Source organism: Populus euphratica, unplaced genomic scaffold, assembly GCF_000495115.2.
Source record: "Populus euphratica unplaced genomic scaffold, PopEup_1.0 scaffold200.1, whole genome shotgun sequence".
NCBI classification, from domain to species: Eukaryota; Viridiplantae; Streptophyta; class Magnoliopsida; order Malpighiales; family Salicaceae; genus Populus; species Populus euphratica.
Window position 1 is genome coordinate 110,823 of NW_011500041.1, and position 12,629 is coordinate 123,451.

A 12,629-nucleotide genomic window follows, 5' to 3' on the forward strand; every position below is an offset into this window, starting at 1 on the left:
GAGGAGGCTTGTGTTAAATGATTAAAAACTTGAGTTATTATATGATTTTTCATTAAAATTTGATTCGTGTTAAAATGCTTTATAGGTAGAAGAATATGAAAAAACAGAAGAAAGTTAGCAGAAATAGAATTAATAGAAAAATACTAAATATAACAAATCTAGAATTTGACAAATTAAATTACACCCATTAATTAAGATTAGCTTGTGATTTTTCATCTACTGCATGTGGTGAACTAGAGGAGGCTTGTGTTAAATGATTAAAAACTTGAGTTATTATATGATTTTTTTATTAAAATCTGATTTGGGTTAAAATGCTTTATAGGTAGATGAATATGAAAAAATAGAAGAAAGTTAGCAAAAATAGAATTAATGGAAAAATACTAAATATAACTAATATAGAATTTGACCAATTAAATTACACCAATTAATTAAGATTAGCTTGTAATGTTTCATCTACTACATGTTGTAAACTGGAAGAGGTTTGTGTTAAATGATTAAAAACTTGTGTTATTATATGATTTTTAATTAAAATTTAATTTGTATTAAAATGCTTTATAGATAGAAAAATATGAAAAAACAGAAGAAAATTAATAGAAATAAAATTAATGAAAAAAATACTAAATATAAGGAGAGAGTTAGCTTAAATTAAAAATATAGAAAATGTAAGAGATACATAAGAAGATAAAAATTAAAAATAAGGTTTCTTACCCGCTAAAGGGAAACAAAAATGATGGATAAACATCAACTATTGGATAGGCTTTAAAAAAATCCAATAATAAGATCCAAATGTGGTATCTTTTGTTTATTAGTATTTTTTAAAAGTTTATTTATCTTAAAAAATGTTAAATTAATACTAAAAAATAATTTTTAAAAAATAAAAGTTATTATTTTAATATATTTTAAAATAAAAATTATTTTAAAAATAATTACAACTATATTTCTCAACATACTTTTAATTAGATTTAAAATTCACAAAGAGTGATTAAATTAAATAAATAAATTTTATCTATAATTTTAAAAAGTTTTATTCTAGAGCTTTAGACCTACTGTGCAAGCTGTGCCTTTAACAATGCTACTTGATTGAAAACTAAAACTAAAATTAAATCAATTAGATTAAGTTAAAATTAAAATAAAAAGCTAATTTCCAAGCCAAATTTATTGTGATCCCCTCACATTACATTATTGGCTTGAGTGCAATGCAATTTTTGCTTTCACTTTTTTAATCCTTTTAGCTCAATTTATTTCAATTATCATTTTCTTTTCTAATTTTTTTCATTAAAAGTTGAATTAATTAGAAATCATTATTTATTTTAACTATATTACTATAGGGCCATCAAGGTGACAAATTTTTATTTTCTAATATTAAATTAATATTTGATTTGACAAGATAATATTTAATTTTATTAATTAAATGAATTACAGTTTTGGAGATCAAATTTTACGATAGAAGAAACATGTAGCCTTTTCTAAAAAGAGAAAACTAAGATTCTTTTGAAACTCTCTTTTGGTCTCTTTAGTTTGGAAAATATGAGTTCTAGTCCAAATTGTTTTTGGTTGTCAACCATGGGGGAGTAAAAAAAGGCATATTTTATTTCAATGGTCAATCAATCATAAGAGCTCCATTTACCGTGTTTTTGCTCGTTGGACAGTACCAGATTAGACTTAGGGATTCTTTTTCTTTTTGAGTTGATTTTTTGATTTTTCATCATAAAAATATTTATTTTTAATTATTATCTTACACTCTTTTTTAAACCTATCATAATTATCTTTTCTTAAATTTCATTATATTGATTTAGTTGGAACATTTATTTTTATTATTTTATAATTAAATAAAAAATAATTTTTAAAAAATAAAATTATTAACATTACCCGGGTCTTGGATGTAACATATATAATTAATCAAAAAAATTTAATAAAAAATTAAAAATTAAAAAATATTTTTAATTGTGATAAAATTATTAAAATATTAGTGTAAGATGGAAACAGGGGATAGATTTGTTCATAAAAAATACTAATAATCAAAATAATAATTGAAATAGGCTAGGGGATACTAAATGAGTGGCAAACATGTAAGTGTAAACCGTGTTTAATGGTGCATTTTTTATTAAAAAAAGTTAAGAAGAAATTTTTTCATAATTAAAGGTAAAAATCCCTAATTAAAAATACCTAATAAGATAAAAAAATAAATTTGTAGACAAAAACACCTGTGGTCAAAGATTGGACCAAAACAAGAGTGATATTATTGTAAATAAAAGAAAAAAAAATTTTCTCATACAAAACAAACAATTGACTAATTAAAAAGAAAGAAACTTGGAAAATTCTCATTTCTTCACTTTTATCCAAATTATGTTAGATTAGGTGGTATAGGAGCATTATTACGTATTTTCTACTTAAGAAAACAAACCAAATTAGTTATTAGGGTTGGAAGCTGTATCACCCAGTTTGTTTTTGTGTTTAAAAGTATGTAAATTTTTTTTTTCCAACTAATATTTCTTTTGTTTTTATATGATTTTAATATATTAATATTAAAATAATATTTTTAAAAAATATTATTTTAATATATTTTCAAGTAAAAAATATTCTTTTAAATTTGCTTGCAAAGACTTATTAAATAGGGTTAATTAGCAAGGATAAAATTTTATCTTACCATTTATTATACTTTTACTCTTGTTTTTGCATAGGCGGTTGAAAATCTCTAAATTTAGAAAAGTTAGGGTTTATGAAAATTTTAGGGAAAATGTTAAATTATTGTAAATTCTTGTTAATTGTGATGTGTATAACTTTTTTGATGGTTTAGAAGAATTTAAAACTAATTAGGGAGAAATTTGAACATTTATAGTTATGTGATGTGGCCTAAGCATCCTTTTAACTTTGTTTTCATAATGTATTTATTAATAATCATCTTATCTATATGATAGTTCATAATGTATTCATATTTTCATGTTATGTATCTCTCTCTCTCTAGCCGATTGCACCACCATGGAAGGGGCATGGAGTTTTCTTCAATATTTCTAAACCAAATCTTTACTCATCCTTTATCCACACATATTAACATTTATTTCTCACCAATTCATAATAAAGCAAAAAAGAATCAATTCAAACTATCCCTCTCAGAGTTTTTTGTTTTTTCTATAATGCATTTCAACATTTATTTCTCACCAATTCATAATAAAGCGTTTAAATTAAGCTTGGAATAGAATTTCTCACCTCTTAAAATGCTAAAACAAGGAGAATCCAACAAAGAAAAGCTTTAATTCTTCTTTGTTCTTCAACTTTTTCTTACCACTCCACACTTTATTTTTCAAACTTGAACTTAGAGAACCCCACAAAAATACAAAGAGAGAAAGGAAGAGCATGATCTTGATCTGGAAACCAAGATGCCTAAATGCATGGCAAATGCCTCCTTTTATAGGCCAAAAATGGGAACTATTGATTTGATGACTAATTGATAACTGGGTGGCCAACTTTTGACTTGGTGACAATCCTTATCTTCTCTTGTCTGCCCAAAACGTCATTGATAACGTCAAAACTGGAGCCAGTTGCAAACATGAAAGTTGTAGGCAATTGTCTCAGCTTTCTTGTGTAAAAAATTCAGCTCATTTGGACTTCTAGAACTCCAGATATGGCCAAAATACCGAACAGTGCTCGGGCTGGAAGTGAGCTGGAAGACAGATTCGGATCTCTTTATTGTTACTACAATTTGGACTTGAAAATGACCTTTTTAAGTCTTGGGCTCCATATAAAAGTTGTAGGCCTATGTCTTGTTAATTGTGATGTGTATAACTTCTGTGATGGTTTAGAAGAATTTAAAACTAATTATGGAGAAATTTGAGCATTTATAGTTATGTGATGTGGCATAACTAAGCATCCTTTTAACTTTGTCTTCATAATGTATTTATTAATAATCATCTTATCTATATGATAGTTCATAATGTATTCATATTTTCATGTTGTGTATCTCTCTCTCTCTGGCCGATTGCATCACCATGGAAGGGGCATGGAGTTTTCTTCAATATCTCTAAACCAAATCTTTACTCATCCTTTATCCACACATATTAACATGTTTCAAGCATCAAAGAATCAATTCAAATCATCCCTCTTAGACTTCTTTCTTTTTTCTATAATGCATTTCAACATTTATTTCTCACCAATTCATAAAAAAAGGTTTAAATCAAGCTTGGAATAGAATTTCTCACCTCTTAAAATGCTAAGACAAGGAGAATCCAACAAAGAAAAGCTTTAATTCTTCTTTGTTCTTTAACTTTTTCTTACCACTCGACACTTTATTTTTCAAACTTGAACTTAGAGAACCCCACAAAAATCTTCTTCTAGTCACTAACACTCTCTCCTTCCTTAATGTTCTCTTCTATTTCGGTAAGATTTTGTGAAGAGATGTTATAAAATATCAGTGTCTCCTCTCCTCTCTTCATGTTGTGCGGCCGGCCATTTGTGCAGGAAAATGGCTTCTAGGAGAAGCCTTTAGCAAATTTAAATGCTCTCATTTAGTATTATTGCACTCTTGCCCTAAAAATTCCATAATTACGACCTGGCCCCCACTTATTTATGCTTTTCTTTTGCCCAAATGTCCATTTTTATTCACTTTCAAGTCCCACACTCTTGAAAGAAACCTATTCTATTTTCATTATTATTTTTATGTTTAATTAATTCATTTTTTTGGGGTTGAATTTTAATATTTCACTAACAAGGGGTTTACATGCCTATACTTCAAAAATTTTCTAAGAAATGAGGGGTAATTCATATTAATAAAAGACCCATACTTAAAAAGAATTTTAGAAGATAAAGAAAAAAAAATCAATGGAGACACTTATACTTCAAAAAAAAAATATTTAAAAGATGGGGAACTGGTCCATCTTTAAATTGAATTCCTCTTGTATAGTTTTATATTTTCTTAACCGTCGTTCTTCTCATTTTTTAAATTGAAAAATAATTTTTTTTTTTGTGCCAACACCTAGTCACCATAACTACAAATCAAGTGCAATTTATTTTTCAAAACAATCATGCATCAACATTAACATTAACATCAATAATTAAACCATCCAAAAAATATCAAAATAACTTTAAAATATATTATACAATTGTTGTATGTTATAACTCAATTTTGAGTTTCCCATAAAATTATTCTTTTCTTTTAAAAATAAAAAACAAAGACAAAAAAAATAAAAAAGACTAGCAACTTGGTAAGAATAGGCTGAAAGGGTTTTAGACACATGGAGGAATCAAATTGAAATTTTAGTCAAAATAAAGAACCCAATTGCACCTAAAATTTAAAAATAATGTAGATTTAAGGTTAAATTAAATGATTATTATATGACATTATATAAAAATTAAATCTAAAAATTTAATTAGATTTAAAATAGGCTAATTTGATTTAATTACATGTCTAATTAAAGGTTGAATTAAGTTTAAGAATTAATTTGGATAAAAGTAAAATAATTAGTTAAGTACAAGGATATAATTAGATTTTTAATAGGTCAAATTAATTTTATTTGGGACTTAATTGGTGAAAAATTAAATTTGAAAGCCTAATTCATATTTAATTAAGAATATTGGTATTTTAGAGGATTAGATTTAATGTTTACAAACTTATTTTGGTGAAATCAAGTGTAAAATTATAAGAAAATCAACGAGGGTCAAGATCTTTTCCAAGTGAATCAAAGGTATTCATGTTTGGAAGGAACCTTATATTTCTTTTTCATCCCTTATAAATAGGAGTGAAATTCATGAGGGAAAGAAAATAGAAAAAATGAGGTAAAAGATAGGTGAAGAAGAGAGGAAAAAGAGGACAAAAAAAAAAAACCCATCCTACCTATGCACCAAACCAAAAAAATCCAAAGCCAAACATCCCCACCCCTTTGCACATTCCTGCCTAACCAATATCCCAACACACGCTCTTGCCACCTCTCTTATCCACCCTGCCCTTGTATAAGATGTCAACTCAATCATTGGTTTTTTTCCTTCTAAAAAACTTCTCCACCTCCAGACTATAGTATGAGCTTTCACCGTGGACCACCACATTATAAAGATAGCACTGCCAGCTAGCCAACACTCCTTAGTATTGGTAATTCTTCCTTCTCTAATGGTGTTTTAAGCATAGTTTTGAAACCCGAACTGGTCCAGCTCGTTGACCTAAGACTCAGCTGACCCGGGCATGGAACCAGTCCGGGTCTAAGCAAAAATCAGCCTGGGAGTTGGCCCAACAAAACCCGATTGACTCGGTTGGTCAACCCGACTAAGACCTGACCAATATTTTTTTTATATGAATAGAGGTTAAACGATGTCATTTTGGCCTTTAAAGGTTAAACGACGAAGATGAATGACGCACTGAAGATGCAATCCTGTAATTGCAAACAGAGAAAACCTAATAAAGAAAAACAATTTCAATCCCGAATTGTAGAGGAGCAGAAGACTCTTGATCCCTTCAATAAAGTTAGACTTTTGTTTCTCTTCACAAATTTCATTTTTTCACTCTCTCTTTTCTTTGTTCTTTGCCTTTTTTTGAACTCGCATTTCTTGATTGGGCATCGATTAGCATTTTTGATTCAATCATCAAGATTCAAAACTCCCTTCATCCCCCACCATTTTCTCAACAACCCCAAAATCATTTAAAGAAGGAAGAGAACTGATACATTACCCGAAGAAGAAGTGCACATGGTTTTGGTATGATCACCACCACTTCTCTTTCTCTTCCTCGTAACAAAAGAAAAACTTTGATGGTTTAGTCCCTTTGGTGGTGACTGATGGTAATTACTGTTAAAAGGGTTTGAATTTGCGGTGATAACTTTTATGTGTTCTGAAGTATACCTACGGTCATCAAAACACATAGGAAGGGAAAGAGAAGTGCTTTTAAAAAGTTTTGAGATAGTTTATGTCTGAAAAAAAAACAAAAAGAAAGAAAAAAACATGCAAAGCGGTGGGTTAGGGAATTTGAAGTGGTTGTTTTTCTTGTTAAAAACAATTAATGTATTGATAATAAGAATGAATTAAAAAATATAGAAAAAATATCATAATTATATAAGAATGAATTAAAAATATTTTTTTTGGGTTGACCTAGGTGAACTCATCTGACTCGGGTCAACCCATCTGACCCGTAACCCGATTACTGAATCGGGTCAATGACCAGGTCAGGTTTCAAAACTATGGTTTTAAGTGAGAAAAAATGCATGAATAATACACATTGGTATTGTTGTAGGCATATATTGTTTGATTCTTCTTCTATGTTTTTTGTTAATCAAGTTGGGATGAGTATAAGTACAACCTATATATATAGGTTTGGATCTCAAGTCTTATAAGCCTCGCCCATATGGATGAGCTAAGCTCAACCCATATCTAAGAGTGTGTTTAGCACGTCCTATTTTTAAGGAAAAATGTTCATAGTTGGTCTTGAAGGTATATTTGTCAAATATAACCTTAAAATATTTTTTATACCTCTAGTACTAGACTAAGGGCGTGTTTGACAAACATGCTCTATTGTCTCTATTTTTGCTTTAGTTTGTCCATGTTTTAGTATTTAGCCAAATAGGCCCTAAATTAGTTTAAGAAATTCTAAAAAAATAAATTCAAGGACTATTTTAAAATTATTTTTAGGTCCCTTATATTTTTTTTTCTAGCAATTTTACCTAATATCGGTTTGTAGACTTATATTGTAAGATATTGAACCGATATTAAAAATACTCAATTTTTTTCTTAAATTTCAAAAACTTAAGAAAATTTCCTTATTTAAAAAATACAAAAACATTTTTTTTCAAGAATTCCACTTAATATTGGACTGTAGATTTATATTATAAGATACTAACCTGATATTAAAAATACATGATTTTTCTATGAGATTTTTAAAAAAATTCCTCATTTTGAAAATTCAAAAAACATGTTTTAGTAACGCTTATATGACCAAATTCTAAAAGTTTCCACACATATTTTCTAAAAAACAAAAATTGTATTTTTACTATGTTAGAAAAAAATACAAAATGAATATCATAACCAATTTATGATTATCCATTAAGATTTAACTAAAATCTCAAAAATACCACAAAAACTAATTTTTTTAATTAATATTCAATTTATGAACTTTACAACATAATGCATACTCATGATATCAAATTAAATAAATTAATAGTAATAAATATTAGGAATTAGCTGTAGATTTTATTATTTAAGGGTATAAAATTACACTAAAATGTATACCCTCAACTATTAAAGATACAAAGTAGAAAATAAATATGATGTTAATGTTTAGGCCCTAAAATGGTTAGGATGTATCCAATAAGGCAAATACTTACTTACAAAAAAAAGATCTATTTTGAACCTTAGATGAGACTAAGAAATAGAAACATGACCTAGAAAATAATAATGCAGCTTACTATAGGTAAGGTGCACTACAGGTGATGTTTATTCTTTGTACACAACTAATTTCCTTATCTAGACACTTGCAGACCATTAAGTTTTTAGTAACTATGATATTAAATAGTGACTCATTGAAAATCATAATTTTATAATTAATCCCAAAACTCTTTTAAATTAGGAGGAAATTTTATCATTTGATGTCGTACACACAACACTTGTCAAAACAACTTAAACATGTAATAACCTATTATCAGATAGCTTCCATTTGTTTGCAATTCAATTGTCCAAGCATCTCTTAAATACTCCCTCAGAATAGTCCTACAAGATACCATGTAATGTCATCTCACACTCATCTCACAATATACCATCCAAAACAATTGTTATATTTAATTCTTTACACTGTTAAGTAACCCCTATTCTCATTTCCCATAACTATCAAAATAGCCCCATGATATATTACAATAGGACCATTTAAAATAGTCTTATATTGTACTATACATGACTATTTAAATTAGCCATACATCATGTCATGTATATTCGTCTAACACAACTCTTAAAAATAATATCTTAAACCATCTAAACTACCCTCTATATCATAACATTACTCGCCTCATAATGAAGATTACCTTTCTCAACAATACATGGGGTTTTTTATTCATTTATCTCTCATATTACTAATTTTACTATGGTACTATTTTCATCCTCTATTCTTTGCAAGAATTAAAAATTCATCAATTTTATTTCATTAATATAAAATCAACACTTTAAACACAATGCACAATCCTTTTTTTTTTTTTATCAATGTTAATTACATGGTTTCATCCAATTATTTCATTAATAACTCAACTAGTCTGTTATACAGATGTCACTAGCTCCACTTAAGGTAGTTAGCCATCTAGAATACCTCAACAATCAGTTTTATTGATGCTACTAGCTCTATTTAAAATAGTTATTCAAATAAATATCATGTTTATTAGTCACATTGATGCCTTTAGCTTTTTTCAGACAACTAGTTAAAATAAATTTTAGTCATTGGTCACACTAATACCTTTAGCACATTTCAAATTGCTAGTCAAATTAAATCTTAATCATTAGTCATAATGATGCCTTTAGCTTCTTTCAAACAACTAGTCAAATTTAACCTTGGTCATTAGTCACACTGATGTTTTTAGCTTTTTTTTGGATAGTTTGTCATATAATCTTTTTATAGCATATATACTTAAAAAATTACTTAACAATTATACATTGATCAAACTCACTTTGTTAACCAAAACCAAAATCAATACTTTATATGTAAATGCATAATCACAACTTCATGTTCAAGTATCAAGTTCCACCTAAAATGAAAGTTTAATAACCTAATAATTAGTTATATTGATGCCTCTAGATCCACTCAGGATAGTTAGTCAGTTCAATCGTTTATTAATTATCCACATTCATATGAATTCATGCACATTTAAAGAGATTATACTTATTAAAACTTATGAAATTCTACATCTAAAACTTACCTAGTCTATTCAATAATGTGTATGTTTGACTATAATGGTCTAACTCGTAATGTTTCCCTTATTACAAAAGGCAAGCATTATGTTAAATTCTATCCATTAATAACAATTGAATCATGTCTATTTATTATATTCATAATTTCACACATTGTTCATCTCATAACCACTTTAGTTATTTTGGTTGATTCAATAGATACATTCTTGATGCAACAATTTCCAAAATATTCATGTATTCCTTGATTATAGTAATCTTATACTGAATTGCATACATAAATGCCATAACAATCCATATTGTGAACACATTCATGATAGCTATAACAACTCACATTTAAACATGCAATACTTATCACTAAAGTCTTTTATTTACATAATTTTTTATGGCTTGTCACACCCGGACATTGTAGTTACTAATTAAAAATAAAACTATAGAAAAAGAAAAAGAACAGATGCCTGACTTCTTGTACTTGAGGGAAACGGTCTCGTTTAAGGAGTTGTCATCTAGTGTTATGGTTACTACGAAACCTAACTGGTCAATAGAGATTCTTTAATGTATGACTAGTTATGCAAAATGTAAGATATTATCACCCTTTAAGTATTCTACCTGAGACATATTACATTACTAGTTTTGTCTAAAATTACTAAAGATTTATTTTTGTTCTATTCTTATAGTCTTGTTATATTCGCCTATAAATATTTCCAACTCTGGCATTGGTAAATATCGCGTAACCTAAAAGGTGCGATATTTGTAACTTTGGTGCTAGTGAATAAATATATAAATTTTATATTAAAAGAAAAGGTAAACTATTTTTTTTATTTTTTTAGGTTGGATCTAGCCTAACGGTATGGGCTAAACCAGACCCAGCCACTTGGCCGGATTACTGGCCCAAACCAGTAACCCGATTTCTATCACGTTGTGCAAGCATGCATGGATTATAATTCATGCATGCTTGCACAATAACCTGTTAATTAAAATGCAAAACGAACAATGGAAAGAGGCAAACTCACTCGTTGCAGCTGAGGAATGAAGGTGAAGATGATAGTGACGATTGGATAACTACTCACAGTTGAAAATCCCACTTATTGTTCTTTATGGTGTGGTTGTCCTGGAGTTGTATGCTGCTGCTGCCAGAGGGAAGCTTGTGGTGCTAGGCTTGTTGAAGACACAATGCTAGTAAGAACAAAAATGGCAATGTAAACGGTTAACGATGATGGCTTTTAGTGTTGTTGAGATCAGTGTAACTGCTTCAATGGAGGATTGCTGGATGTTCATGGTATGGAAAAGCTATTGGGGCTGGAATGTTGGAGTCTCACAGTTTTTGTGCATGAAGAAGCTGCACCGCTGGAAAAGGAAAAACCATGCTACTGGATTTTGGTGTGGTCATTACTTGTGCAGAAAGAACCACCTTTTTCATTGCTTCTGTTTATGATGAAAAGGGCTACAGCTTCGGTTGGTGCAAAGAAAAGGGGGGGCTGGGGCTAAAGGAGCTAGATGGAAAATGCTTGTGGTGTCGTTGCCTTTTCATCTTATTGGCCAATAATTATAAAAAGAGTATCAAGAAGGAAGCTTGCTGGACCATCTCTAATATTACAGCTTGTTCATGAAATTTTGTAGGCTGCAATTGAAGTAATCGGTCCACTTGTTCAATATCTACTTCAAAACACTGAGTTTGTCATCAAGAAAGAGGCAGCATAGGCAATTTCAAAAGCTACATCTTGTCAGCCAGGGTTGTATCAAACCCTTGTGTGACCTTCTCATTTACCTAGATCCAAGGATTATGCTAGTCTACTTAGAAGGTCTTGAAAACACCTTCAAACGTATGAGAAGCTGATAAGAATGTGAGTGAAACTGGAAGTCTCTTAGGTCTAATATTTTTCCTCTTTTCTTTTCTTTTTCTTTCTTTGGTCTCCCTATATTTTCTTATAATGGCTTCCTCCCTCTTTATGCCCATGCACTAAGATTTATATTTTATAATGGAAAAGTTTCATTCTATACAAAAAATAAAGTTTTAATTAAACTTATTTTCTCTTTTTAAAATTTAAATTTGATAAAAAATAAAATTTGAAAATAGATAACTATTATTATCTTAATGATAAAGAGAGAATAACAAAAGTACATTATAGTTCATAGTTTCCCCACATGTTGACAAATCATACTTTTTATCGAAATGAATCCTTAACTTTTTAATTTTAAATTTCAACCCCTGAAATATTAGATTAAAGCACATTGAGTTAAAATTGAGTTATAACATGGTTTACGAAACAACTCTATTTTTCCTTGTAATCGGCTACGAAATTAGCCCATTTCTGATAAGTTTTGGGATATCAGAACAATTCATTTTCTTCCACTTATGATCAACCCACAAAAACAACCTACTTTTCCTACCTTTTGAGTTGTAAAAAAACACAAATTCCCTTCTTTTTAGGCTATAAAAGCAACCTTCTTTTCCACCCTAAACATTGCCAAATAACTTAACTCAAACACATCCTTATGCACTTACAAAATATCACAAATCCTAAACAACTTTTTCTCTTTCCAAATTATTTATAGTTATTAAACATGACCATTAGACTTCACTTTCAATTCTTTTAACAAAATTCACTTCATTTCTACTATTTCAAGATTTTGGCCCTAACTAATACTTCTATGTTCATTTTAACTCAAAACTAGTTATAATACATATTAAAGTAACTCTGGTTCATCAATCACAAACCCAAGTTCATTTCTTTTTCTTTTTTGGTTGAAACTTGCATTTAAGTTTCAAA